Here is a 13136-nt window from a genome sequence, read left to right as displayed (position 1 = left end):
GTTCGTCCATGAAGTCAGTCCACCTTTAATTATCATCGAGTACGTGTCTAAACTTAGTCTAAGATTTGTCTAAAATAGTTTTGTACTAATTTTCTGAGTTCATTTATAAGTCCACCTTTAATTATCATCGAGTACGTGTCTAAACTTAGTCTAAAGATTGACTAGTTTTGTAATATTTTTCTAAGTCCATTTATAAGTCCATCTCATATAATCATTTGGTACTTGTCAAAAATTTGTCTTAAGTTTTGTTCTAGTACTCCAAGTGTACTTATAAAGTCCACCTTATATAATTATTGAGTACGTTTCTTAAGTTTGTCTGATGTTCGTTTAGTTTTGATTTTAAGTAATATTATATTAATCTACTACTGCGTATATCTAAATCGTGTGTTCGTGAGTTAAACGGTATTTGCCTGGTGTGATCTTATTCGATTATCGACGATTTATGAATATTAACTTGGTATTTTTGACTTAGGTTGATTTACAATCAATTTATTTAAATTTTGTTACTAAGTTCTCTCTCTCTTGTTTAATAGAACTTAGTCATTGACTTCGAACATTTTATTCTTAGTTATTATTGCTATTATAAATCTTGGCAAGCCTAAGTCATTTATTTGTTACCAAATTAATATTCCGTTAACATTGTTCATTAATAATTGTGTGTGTGTGCAACAAGGTGTTTATTGTGTAACAATTTAAATCTAAATTTAAATTTTAAAATATACTATATTGTTATTCTACATTGTGATTGTGATTTAAAAACTGCACCCTTCCTTCAAACGCCAATTTCAGTCAACATACTTGGATTGCATCTCCTATTGGCCAGCACCGGAAACCAGGTAAGAATTAAAGATTTGGTTAACATCCAGGGTTGAGTTTTCTTTGACATATTGACGTCCGACGCTCCGGTATCCGCGAGTAAAGCCTATCCCGGGTAAAGTACTGGATAAGCAGGCTGACCCAAAACAGGCAGTGACTTTCTTTCTCTTATCCGAGTAAACGACTGCTAGGTCGTGACCGGCTGAGAAATCTCTAAATTCGTTCTTACTCTTCAAGTAAGAACTGGTGACAGCGGCCACTCGTGAAATCTCTTCTCGAGACGTAACACTTTCGTTGAGATTCACCGTATTTGCATAAATCCTACATGCTGACTAATTCGGCACACATTTTACTTGCATATTTCGCAATATGTGCCCTTTCTTTAAATCGGCTGATTTCTGCTTTTTTTGCTTTTATAAAAGCAAAATATGTATCTCGGGTAATTGTCGAAAAATGTTCGACAAAAATCATTAGGTTAATCAATCTTGTTCTTCTATTTTTTTGAAATTGATATTTTTGTATTATATTATTTTTATCTAAAAACTTAAAAAAAAACACCTTTAATTTGATATTAATTTTAATTTAATTTTTATGACGTTACAAACGAATGTGTTAATTTATCATGATTTAATGGTACTACATCTAATTTATGTGTTAAAACTATGTAATATATATTTAAGAAATACATGGTAGAGTTAAAACGTTGATGATCGAGTTACTGATGAAGTCCAAACAAAAAGATGATACGGTCAACAGAATAAAAACAAATATATTCTGATTTTTTTACCTATCTAACTTCCCTACAATACCAAGTTTTTATATATTTTATTTTTTAGACGCAAAAAACAACTTATTGATATATTTTTATCTATTTATTTATATTTGGTTGGATACTTATATATATTAGTGTTTATCTTTTAAATGAAACGACCCATCGACGTTTGTTTAATCATTTCCGTATGACACTAACGTGGTGCTACCGCACGTATTGTATTAAGATTCTTCCTTATTTATTAAATATTTACATAAATATTTTAATGATATTTTTTTTGTAGGCATTTTGTTTATTAGTCTCTTTATCAATTTTGTCGGATAATGAAGAGTTTAAAGATGGGACATGAAAATTTTTTTTTATGTTTTAATTATTTCTTATCAAAAATAATTTATGTCAATAGGTCCTGGTGAAATCTAAAGTAAGCGGTTAAATAAATTCCATAAATTGAATGAAGAATGTAGAAATATATAGAATATTACAAGACGATTTTTCATGTAAAAAAATTATCTTAGCATCGGAACAAGCAATGGATGATAGTACGTAAAATACTGTATTTTTTGATAGTATTGTACTCATCTTTGATAGCTTGCAGCGTCATCGCGTTTAGCGGGGATCCTGTAGGAGGGATGCGCCATTCATATTCAGCTGACGTGCCATTGGCTGAAAATTTTGGGGGACCGCTTGAATTTATAATAATTTTTTCGTGTTACCTATTCTATTTTAATATAAATTTTTAATTATCATTAAATATAGTTCATTTTTGTCTTTATTTGATGCAATTCATTATTTCATAATTATTTCAATGTTTGAATCATTCGTGCGCAAAATCGAGTTCTGGTCCCCCAGTAATGTATATGGCGCATCCCTCCTATAGGATCCCTATCGTTTTGTAGCGGTACGACTGAAGGTCGCGCCCTCTAAGGTTACTAGAAGGCTAGGGAACCACGCTAATAAGAAGTAGTCACTAGTCTGTACGTAGCCGTTGAAAAGTGTACTACAAAGAAAAGCAAGTCGCATCCTTTAAATAAAAATAATAAAATAAAATTCAGTCTAATATTACTTTTACTATAGAGAAACCCTCTACAGTTTAGTAGATACTATCGCCCACTAGAGGTTCCGGTGCTAACTAAAATGATTTATACGAAAAGTGGTTTGTTTCGCGATCTTTGAGGGCAGAACTGAATGAATAATTATTTTTCAATGGTGACGAGATTATAATAGTTTGAATAAGTGCATTGTAAGGACATTTTTATTATTAGTAATAATATTTATGTTTTTTTTAATAAAAAAGACAAAAGAATAATACAAAAATGAGTAATTTAACTATTTCCGATCAATCCCTCATGGATAAATCAGTGCGGAGTGTATTCAGTAAGAGGTTATACAATTTTTATTGAACAATTGATATATTAACCCTAGAACTATCGACTGGTCAAAAGGACCAGTTGTATCATTTGTTAACAAGATTTTGTCTGGAAATTTAATTTAATATTTTGTAATTATGTTATGACTTTTTCTAAATTCATGTATTTCATAATATAATAAATTATTTTGATTTTCTGCTTCCATTTTTCTGATATATAAGTGTGATATACCTATATATACCGACCGATCAATTCGATCGGTCGTCATTTTTAATGTTTCTAATTTGAAAATTTCTTAGAAACTACGTCAATCCGCTACTACAACTGTTACAGAACATATTTTCTTTAGTTTAAATGTGATAAAAGTCGTGTTTAGACATTCGATCCGATCGGTCGTGTTTGTAAATAACTGCGCAGTAGTATTGAAACTGTTTGGGAAGCTTGTGTGTACATACATGTATACATATAATACCTACGGATATACATATACGTATACTTATATACATATATATATATATATATATATATATATATATATATATATATATATATATATATATATATATATATATATATATATATATATATATATAAACAAGCGAGTATAAAAGTTTAACTGTCAATATCTTTTAACTGACTGGACTGCTATATGGCTAGTCCAATCAGTTGAAATGGTGGAAATATTAAAACAAAAAGATCTAAAATTAAAAATTACCAAGACCGGTACTAAATTCCGAATAAACAACGTTAATTCAAAAAACAATAACAACAGCGATCTTGAAATGGAAACAGAGCACGAAACGACCGTGGCAAATGTTCCCACAACAAGCAACAGGAAATGTAAAATTGAAGGACCTGTACACTTAAACAACATATTCAGCATGGACTACGACTCAGAGGAGCAATGTAATTGGCTCTCGAAAAAAATACCGATCTCAAACTTATTCAGTCCGTTAACCGAAGAGGCTGAAGAACCTTTAGAGCCTGCTAGCAAAAAAAGTACCCCTCCACCAAAACCACCTCCAATATTTATCGAAGCCCAGGTGATAGAACCACTGATTGAATTCCTAAAAGTAACTGTACGCGATAATAACACGCTCAAACAACTCCAAAACGATCAAATTAGACTGCAAGCCGATACAACAGAAATTTATAGAAAAATTGTAATAGCTCTAAAGAATAAAAATACTAATTTGCACACGTATCAAGTAAAAAAGGCTAGAAGCTACAATGTAGTGTTAAGAGGGATTCATCCTACAGTGAAAACTGATAGAATAATTGAACAACTCAAGGTGCATAACCATAAGGTAAGACAGATCAATACTATTGTCAAATACGACACTAAACAGCAGTTACCATTGTTCTTTATCGAGCTAGAACCCAATATTAATAACAAAGAGATTTACAAAATAGTAAGACTACTAAATACGGTTATTTCCTTTGAACCGCCCAGAAAGAAACGAGACATTCCACAGTGTTTGCGATGTCAAGCCTATGGTCATACGCGAAACTATTGCTTTAGGATTCCTGCTTGTGTTAAATGTGGTGGTAAACATCTAACCAGCAAATGCCCAGTACTCTTGTTCTCTTGTTCACCCTTTATATATTAAAGCCCCCTTGTTTTGGCTGCTAGGCGATACTCCCGTGGCAACATCTCGCCAGACAACCAGTTTGTCTCAGTTTGCGCTGCCAGGGAACGCTCACTCATAGCTACGACTCACAACGCCACGAGCTTGCCCCTGTTTATGCTACCAGGCAACGTACCCTTGAAGCTTCTTCACGCCGCACACGCACACACACATACAAAAGACGCTCCTACTCCCACATTCTCATCTCAGAAACTCACTTAACAGATAAGTACTTTATAAAGATTCCTTACTATACAGTTTACGATACCAAGCATCCGTCTGGCAAAGGCCACGGCGGTTCAGCAGATATTATCAAGAATAATATTAAGCATCACTTTCATAGTAACTGGTGCCAGGTAAAATTGCAAGCGACCACGGTAACCATTCTAACTAATAACGGTCCTTTCAAACTCTCTGCTGTCTATTGTCCTCCAAACCACAAGTTAACTTTTAAAGACTACATCGAGTTTTTTAAATCCCTAGGAAATAAAGTTCTAGTTTGTGGGGATTATAACGCTAAACATTGTTTATGGGGCTCAAAAAAAATCTCGCTTAGAGGAAAAATCCTTGAACAGGTCATACTAAAACTACACCTTAATGTCCTCACTACAAGCGAGCCAACGTATTGGCCAACTGCAATCGACAAAACACCTGAGTTAATAGATTTTGCTGTAATCAAAGGACTAAATCAATCACTCGTTAAAATTAAATCAAGCGCAGATCTTAGTTCTGACCATACTCCAAATATTATAAATTACACAGGCAAACCTATAAATTTTACAAGTACACCTACATTTTGCAACAAAACCACAAACTGGAATCTTTTCAAATGGTATATCAATGAAAACTTATCTTGCGACGTAAAGCTTAAAAATCCCCTTGAAATTGAAACTGCAACTGACAACTTCACTATATTGATTCAAGAAGCTAGCTGGTTTGCTACCAAACAAATAGAGACCATAAAGTATATATGGCAAAGACAAAAAACTCCTAGTAATAAGAGGAAATTAAACTCTATCACTAAAGAAGTCAAAAGACTAATATATGAGTACAATAATGAAGAATTCCATTCTTACATCAAAGGACTATCGCCGAATGAGGACACCAACTATTCCTTGTGGAAAGCCACTAAAAGACTGAAAAGACCAATTTTAACCTTACCACCTATAAAGAAAGCGGATAACTCATGGGCCAAAAGTTCACAAGAAAAAGAAACAACTTTTGCCGAACAGCTACACAAAACATTCCAGGTCAATAACTCAGATCGTAATTCATTAGATAATATTACAACTTTCCCTCTTGAAGCATGCACGGAAGGATTTCAAAACATCAGACCCACTTCAGCAAAAAAAGTTAATAACATCATTAAAGGCATTAAGATAAAGAAAATGCCAGGATTTGACCTTATAACGGACGAGTTATAAAAGAACTCCTCCGAAAGCCATTAGGATGTTAACAATTATTTTTAACGCGATACTTAGAAACAAATATTTCCCGATTAGCTGGAAATTAGCACAAATAATTATGCTACAAAAGCCCAATGAAGACCCACACTTGGTTACGTCCTACAGACCAATTTCATTACTTCCATTATTGACCAAAATATTAGAGAAAATAATTTTAAATAGACTCCAGACTACCATCTTGGAAAAAAATATTATTCCTCCACACCAACTTGGTTTTCAAAAAAACATGCCACAATTGAACAAGTTCACAGACTTACAAATAAAATTACAGAAGCCCTCGAACTTAAACAATACTATGCGGGATTATTCCTAGATGTAGAGAAAGCTTTCGACAAAGTGTGGCATGAAGACTTATTATATAAGATTAAACTCAATTTTCCAATCAGCTACTATCATTTAATCAAGTCATATTTAGAAAATAGAACTTTTATAGTAAAAATTCAAGACAGTACCTCTGATAACTAGATAATGGAAGCAGGTGTCCCTCAGGGCAGTGTACTAGGGCCTACCCTATACACGCTTTACACAGCAGATATCCCCACCACAATAAACACTACACTATTCACATTTGCAGACGATACAGCTATACTAACAACACATGAAGATCCCGCGATAGCATCTCAAATATTACAAAACCATATTCAGCTGCTTGAAGAGTGGTTAAAAAAATGGAAAATACAAATAAATACGGATAAATGCGACCATATAACCTTCACATTAAAGAAAAAAGCATCACCTTATATCACACTGAATCATATCATAATCCGGCTAATGAAAGCTGTCAAATACCTGGGATTGCACATGGACTCCAAACTTACCTGGAAACAACATATAAATAAAAAAATCCAGCAAATTAAGCTTAAAAGGAGAGATATGTATTGGCTTACCAGCAGGCAGTCTAAACTATCACCTGAAAACAAATTACTGCTATACAAGGCAATAATCAAACCCATTTGGACTTATGCTATACAGCTCTGGGGTATGGCAGCAAAGAGTCATATTCAAAAACTAGAATCACTACAAGCTATAATCCTTAGAACAATAGTTGATGCCCCGTGGTACATACGCAACGACGAGTTACGTAAAGATCTAAATATATTATCGGTTTCTGATGAAATAGCCCGATTATGCGAAAGTTACAAGAATAGACTTGATCAACATCCTAACGCTACTGCAAGTAAATTATACTTATTCGATCAACCCAGAAGACTACATAGAAAACACTCAATAGACCTACTACGTAACATATAATTAGTGCGTAATCCATTAAATCAACTGTACTAACAGATATACTTAATACTTTTCTGCGGGTTAAGTATCCACGTGCTATATTTACATTATAATAAACTAATTTACCATGTCCAAGCTGGACAAATTGTAAAGAAAAGTGGTCGTAATAAAAAAAAAAGTGATAACATAAACATAATAATAATAATTAGAAGGTTTTAAAAAAAAGACAGTTATACTATGATAATTACGTACAATAAACAAAATAAATAGAAGGTTTTTAAAAGAGAGGGTGATAAAAGAATAGAGGGGACAAATATAACGAAATAATGTCCTACATATATAAGGATACAGCAAGCACGCGTGAATAACTAATCTACAATTTTTATCCAGTCTTGTAACTCTATTCTAGAAATGCCGAGAGTGCGAAAATACCGGAAATTTTAGAAGACGTAACAAATATAAGAGAAGATCTTTCGGATATAAACCAAGATGATTTTGATCCTGAAATTGAACCAGCAGATATCAATCAGATGAAGTGTGTATTTTCTCAGACAGCAATAGTGAAGAAAAGAACATCCTGAATGTACCTAGACCAATAAGACTTTTTAGATTATCGTAATCTTTGGTTGAGAATAACCGTCGAAAAACTGAAATTGCTGCTGATGGAAATATCTGGATAAAAATAAAAACTTTATCCACTCCAGGAAGAAGATCAATAAATAATATTTTCAAAGCAGTAGCTGGACCAACAGAATATGCAAAACGAAGCAAAATAAAGGGCGGTGTAAGTAGTTCTTTGTTTTTGATAATCAATCAAGGAATGATAGATCATATCAGAACATGCACAAAACTAGAAGCTTTCCGAGTTCTTTGTGAAAGATGAGATCTATCTCAAAAAAAGTTTTACGCTTTTCTTGGAATTTTATATGCACATGGTGCTTATGAAGCAAAGAATTTAAAATTATCTTATTTATGGTCTAAAAAGTTGGAACCAGCGCATTTTTCAAGAACTATGAGTAAAAAGGAGTTTACGGATATTTTAAGATTTATCCGCTTCGAAAAAAAATGAACTGAGTATACGATTGCAAACGGATAAATTTGCAATGATTTCAAATGTTTGGTATTCATTCAATGAAAATAGCTAGAATTGTTACGCACCAAGATAAAATATTACAGTCGACGAACAACTTCCCAAGTAAAGCAAGATGCCATGCCGATTCATGCAGTATATGCCGAACAAACCCGATAAGTTCGGAATAAATTTTTGGTTGGCATCTAATGTCCAAAGTAAATTTATAATAAATTGGTTCCCGTACTTGGGAAAGGACGAAACTAGACAGTCATTAATTCCTTTTAATGAGTTTGTCGTCCTGAAGCTAATTGAACCATTTACCGGTGCTGGAAGAAGTGTAATCACCGATAATTTTTTTACTAGCAAATCACTGGTATCAAAATTATTGGAAAAACGAACTACTTTGATTGGAATGATTCGTGCAAATAAAAAAAATGCCGAAACTGGCCAAACAAAAAAAAGATTATGTACCTTGATTTTCATCTGAAATATATAAAACATATAATTGCACTTTAACAGTATATAAAAGTAAGCCAACGAAAAAAGTACTACTACTGAGTACGAAACATAATTCAGTGAATAATAAAAAGAACCATAAAAAACTGCTTAAAACCATAATTTTTTATAATAAAACCCAATTCAGGGTAGACATGACGGATCAGATGGCCAGAAAGTACAGTATGAAGTAAGGATTTCGAAGGGGGCCTCTTCAATTATTTTTTAACATTCTTGACTTAGCAGTAATAAATGCCTGGGCTTTATATAACGAAACAATAGATGAAATATATCGATAATTTGTTTCAATTAGCAGAAGAACTTAGCGCAGAGTATAAAGATCCATCTGAACTGAAAAACTTGAATGACCTCTTGAATATCCCAAAGAACTCTAATATACGAAAAACTTGCCAAATAGGTTTTTGTAATGAAAATAAAACTATGAATATATGTGCTGGCCGTAAGAAACATGTTTGTGGTAAATGTACATTGAAAAAAATGTCTTTATGTAAAAATTGATATAATCAAAATAATAACAAAGCCTAAATAAAAAACAAATAATAGTACTACCTTTAATGTAAATAGATGTATATATTACGTATATATATATATATATATATATATATATATATATATATATATATATATATATATATATATATATATATATATAATAATTGCAATATATTAAAATAAAATATATTTAATTTTCTTTAAAACTTTTCTTTGAACTTTTATATTTGGCCAACTAAATCGCACGGGTCTAAATGACCGGTTTGGTAAAAATAATAATATTCCAATTGTTGGTAGTTCTACTGTTAATCCTTTAATGTTTTCATAGGTTTAATTTATTTTTCTATGAAAGAATAAATACATTATGTTTTATTTCTTTTTAAAGGATTCATCAATTTATGCTAAATTTTCTATATGCATGCATCTTTTTGATTTGACGTAAAAGACATATTCGTATATTAATGTTTATCAGTTGACAATTTTGAAAGTTTTAAATAGAAATAAAATATAAAGACTTATTGAGACTTTGTTTACAGTCGGGAATATCCCGTGCAAAGCAACCGTGGAGAACTTAAAAGATATATTCAGCAAAGTTGGTCCAGTACTTTCCTTTAAGTAATTCTTCTCATTAATTTTTCTTAGAAAACAAATTGTTATTGTTTTCTCTCATTGATGCTACAGAATCTAACAATAAAGAATTTTTCATGTATATGAATTAAATGTCTCTAATAATTAAAATCTTAAATTATTTGTAGATTGGTATTTGATCGTGAGATAGGGAAACTTAAAGGTTATGGTTTCTGCGAATACAAGGATCAAGAGACAGCACTTAGTGCGATAGAAAATTTTAATGGTTACAAAATTGGTGAATGAACGCTATACTTAAGCATTGCGTGTACAGAAAAGAGTCGTATAGAAATGCGGAGTCTTTGACAGGGACAGAAAACTGAGAATCTGTATGGAGAGGCAGTTCAAGCTGACAAAGCTCCCGAAGCAATTAGTAAAGCAGTAACTTCCCTTCCACCTAAAAAAATGTTTGAAATAATGCAACACATGAAGATATGTGTGCAAAATAATCTTAATCAAGTACGACAGATGTTACTTCAGAATCCAAAACTTGCCTATGCTTTATTACAAACACAGTTAGTAATGCGAATAGTGGATTCTCATACTGCTGTTAGTATGCTACGTAAAGCTAATCCAAACCTAAGCGTTTTGACACCTTCAGAAAAGCCAGTGATACATGAGATTCCACTCTTCGTATCGAAGAACCATCGGCAGCAGCAAGACCTACACTAGTAGTTGCCAATCCTTCTGTACCTATTTTTGCAGGTATTATTACTATTAATTAAGATATTCAGTATAACTAGGAATAAAAAAATTTAGGACAATTAATTTATATCTTTAGACTAAGATGTAAAAATACGAACATTGGATACACAGATCGATTCTCATTTAGCAAGATTAGACAATCTTCGAGAGGACCACTGCAAACCCAAAAAACTCCGGTTACCGTACCACCAATTAGAATTACTACTGCTGACCCTAGGGTACCTCCTACTACTTTTACTCTACCAGAAACTTAGTATATTATCAACACTTAATTATCATTTGTATTAGTTAAACAATATATTCAAATATATATTATTTTCTGCAGCAACCTTCCTGTAGTAGAAGGAGTTGAAAGGTATTGTTAATATTATCAAATAATTATTACCTAATAATTCTCATTTATTATATTTATTTAATCTTTTATAGCTTTTTAGCTTTTACCGTGATCTAAGAGTTAATGAATTTGGTAAAGATCCAAGAGATTCAAGAATTCCTCGTATGTCTATTGATCCAATAATCGCTAAACCTACTCGTAAGTTTTTATATATAAATATTGCAAATCAATATATGCAATAGATTTTATAGATAAATATCTATCTTATATAAATGTGATGATTTTACAGCTTCTGTAACAGTAAAACCTTCTATCTTAAGAAGCACGTCCTATCATATAGTGGCAGATTTTACAGTTCCACCACTACCTGTGGTTGTTACAAATACGAATAACGGTTTACCTCCTACCACCGCTCTTACAACATCTACAAGTACTCCTACTTCTAGACTTATGAGGGGAATGTCGCCAGCAGCTAATATACCAAACAGTGCGTTGGATAAAGAAAAGGTATGTAAAAAGATTACTCTCTCAATGATACACAACAAAAAATATTTCTATATGTATCAAAATATCAATTTATTTCTAATTATAATCTGAATTAATATGTATGGTATTACTTTTATCAAACGAACAAATGGCCATGCTTCTACCAGAACAAAGGCAAAATATATTACTTCTTAAAGAACAAATTGCCAAAAGCCAGCGTTAACAATATATTATATTAGTATTATCCATTATAAAAGTATACTAGTCTATAGTATACTAATAATTTTCTTTATAAAATTAATATCAAATACTCAAGAAAAAAAAGATTTATAACGCTTACTTCACAATAATGAAAAAAGAAAGAAAGAAGAAAATAGAAAATATAATTTTCCCTGTCGAGATAAGATGTGTAGATATTGGCGGCTTCTGAGACACACACAGACAAAGTGCCTCTTTTATTGTAGACTACTACACTACTACTATAGCTGAAGGAATACATATCTATGTGAAATTTCTGTTATGGCCGAAATTCCTCAACTAAGAGTCCTCTGGCAATTGGTTTATACTATGAAGTGGAGAATAAAGGGTTAGGTTAAGGTGTAAAATAAAACACGTGATTGAGCCAACCAAAGAAACAATGCCTTTTTTATTGGCTCGTTAGGGAAAAGCCTTGCGGCATAAAAACCCTGGATGAATACTTGATTATACAATAAGAAGGTACCACGTGGCGTTACCACGAGGGAAAATACCGTCGATGTGAAATATATATATATTGGAAAGATCTCACCTCTCGCACTCCGCAAATATAGCGATCACAACCTTAAGGGTTGTGATGTGGAATGGGCTCACTTTCACGAGTCTTGAAGATTAGGAGATTCTCTTCGTTGTCCTTTGTGAATTCTTAAAGCCTCTATAATCCCTCAAGATGTGTAGTCGTAGGCGTCCGGTGAAGAACAGAAAGAATGCCCCTTTGTACTGTCCCAGCAGGACGTACGTACTTGGGCTATGAGAAGTGGGGATGCGAGAGGCGGGGCTAGCTAGAGAAGCGCTTCGATAGTTAGTGGTGGTTGATCGATGCTCACAGTAAGTATCGATCTAGAATCCTAATCGATGGAAGCGGATGCGCGCTAGTTTCGAATACCGCTAATCACCGTACGATCCTTTCGGATCGTACATACTCCCCCCGTTGAGAGTGTAACGATCAATGACATTCATAATACATGGTTTGTGTTGTGCGCTTATTACAATCAATTTTACAATATTTGTGGAACGAGTCACAATTTATATATCGCTATATTATATATCGCTTGCAGCACGAGCTGCTTACCTTATTCCGTGAATCGCTGGCCAGTCGATCAATCTGTTTTGTACGCACGAGAAAATTAATCATAAGAGATACAACGAACGAACGTTAATTATAAAAGATACAACGCAAGAAAATTAATGATTGTTTAACAATGGACAAATAGTTATCGCATTTCGCTTGACCACTCCGTGAACCGTCTTCACGGTGAATACTCGCATTGATAGTGGACAAATAGTTGTCACACTTTTCTTGACGACTCCGTGAATAGTCTTCACGGCTATCTCACGTATAGTTGATTTGTCGATAAGAATGACGGTGG

The 13136-nt window shown here is 32.8% G+C and overlaps 1 pseudogene; it reads left to right on the top strand.

Annotated features, from left to right (window-relative positions):
- The first annotated feature begins 2901 nt into the window (after positions 1 to 2901).
- LOC107073222 (cleavage stimulation factor subunit 2-like) lies at positions 2902 to 12552 on the top strand (annotated as a pseudogene).
- Positions 12553 to 13136: the final 584 nt, after the last annotated feature.

The sequence above is a fragment of the Polistes dominula genome, unplaced genomic scaffold, assembly GCF_049000335.1.
Source record: "Polistes dominula isolate Pdom_NZ unplaced genomic scaffold, Pdom_raw_medaka contig_241, whole genome shotgun sequence".
Lineage (NCBI taxonomy): Eukaryota > Metazoa > Arthropoda > Insecta > Hymenoptera > Vespidae > Polistes > Polistes dominula.
This window is presented reverse-complemented; position numbering and strand designations above follow the sequence as displayed.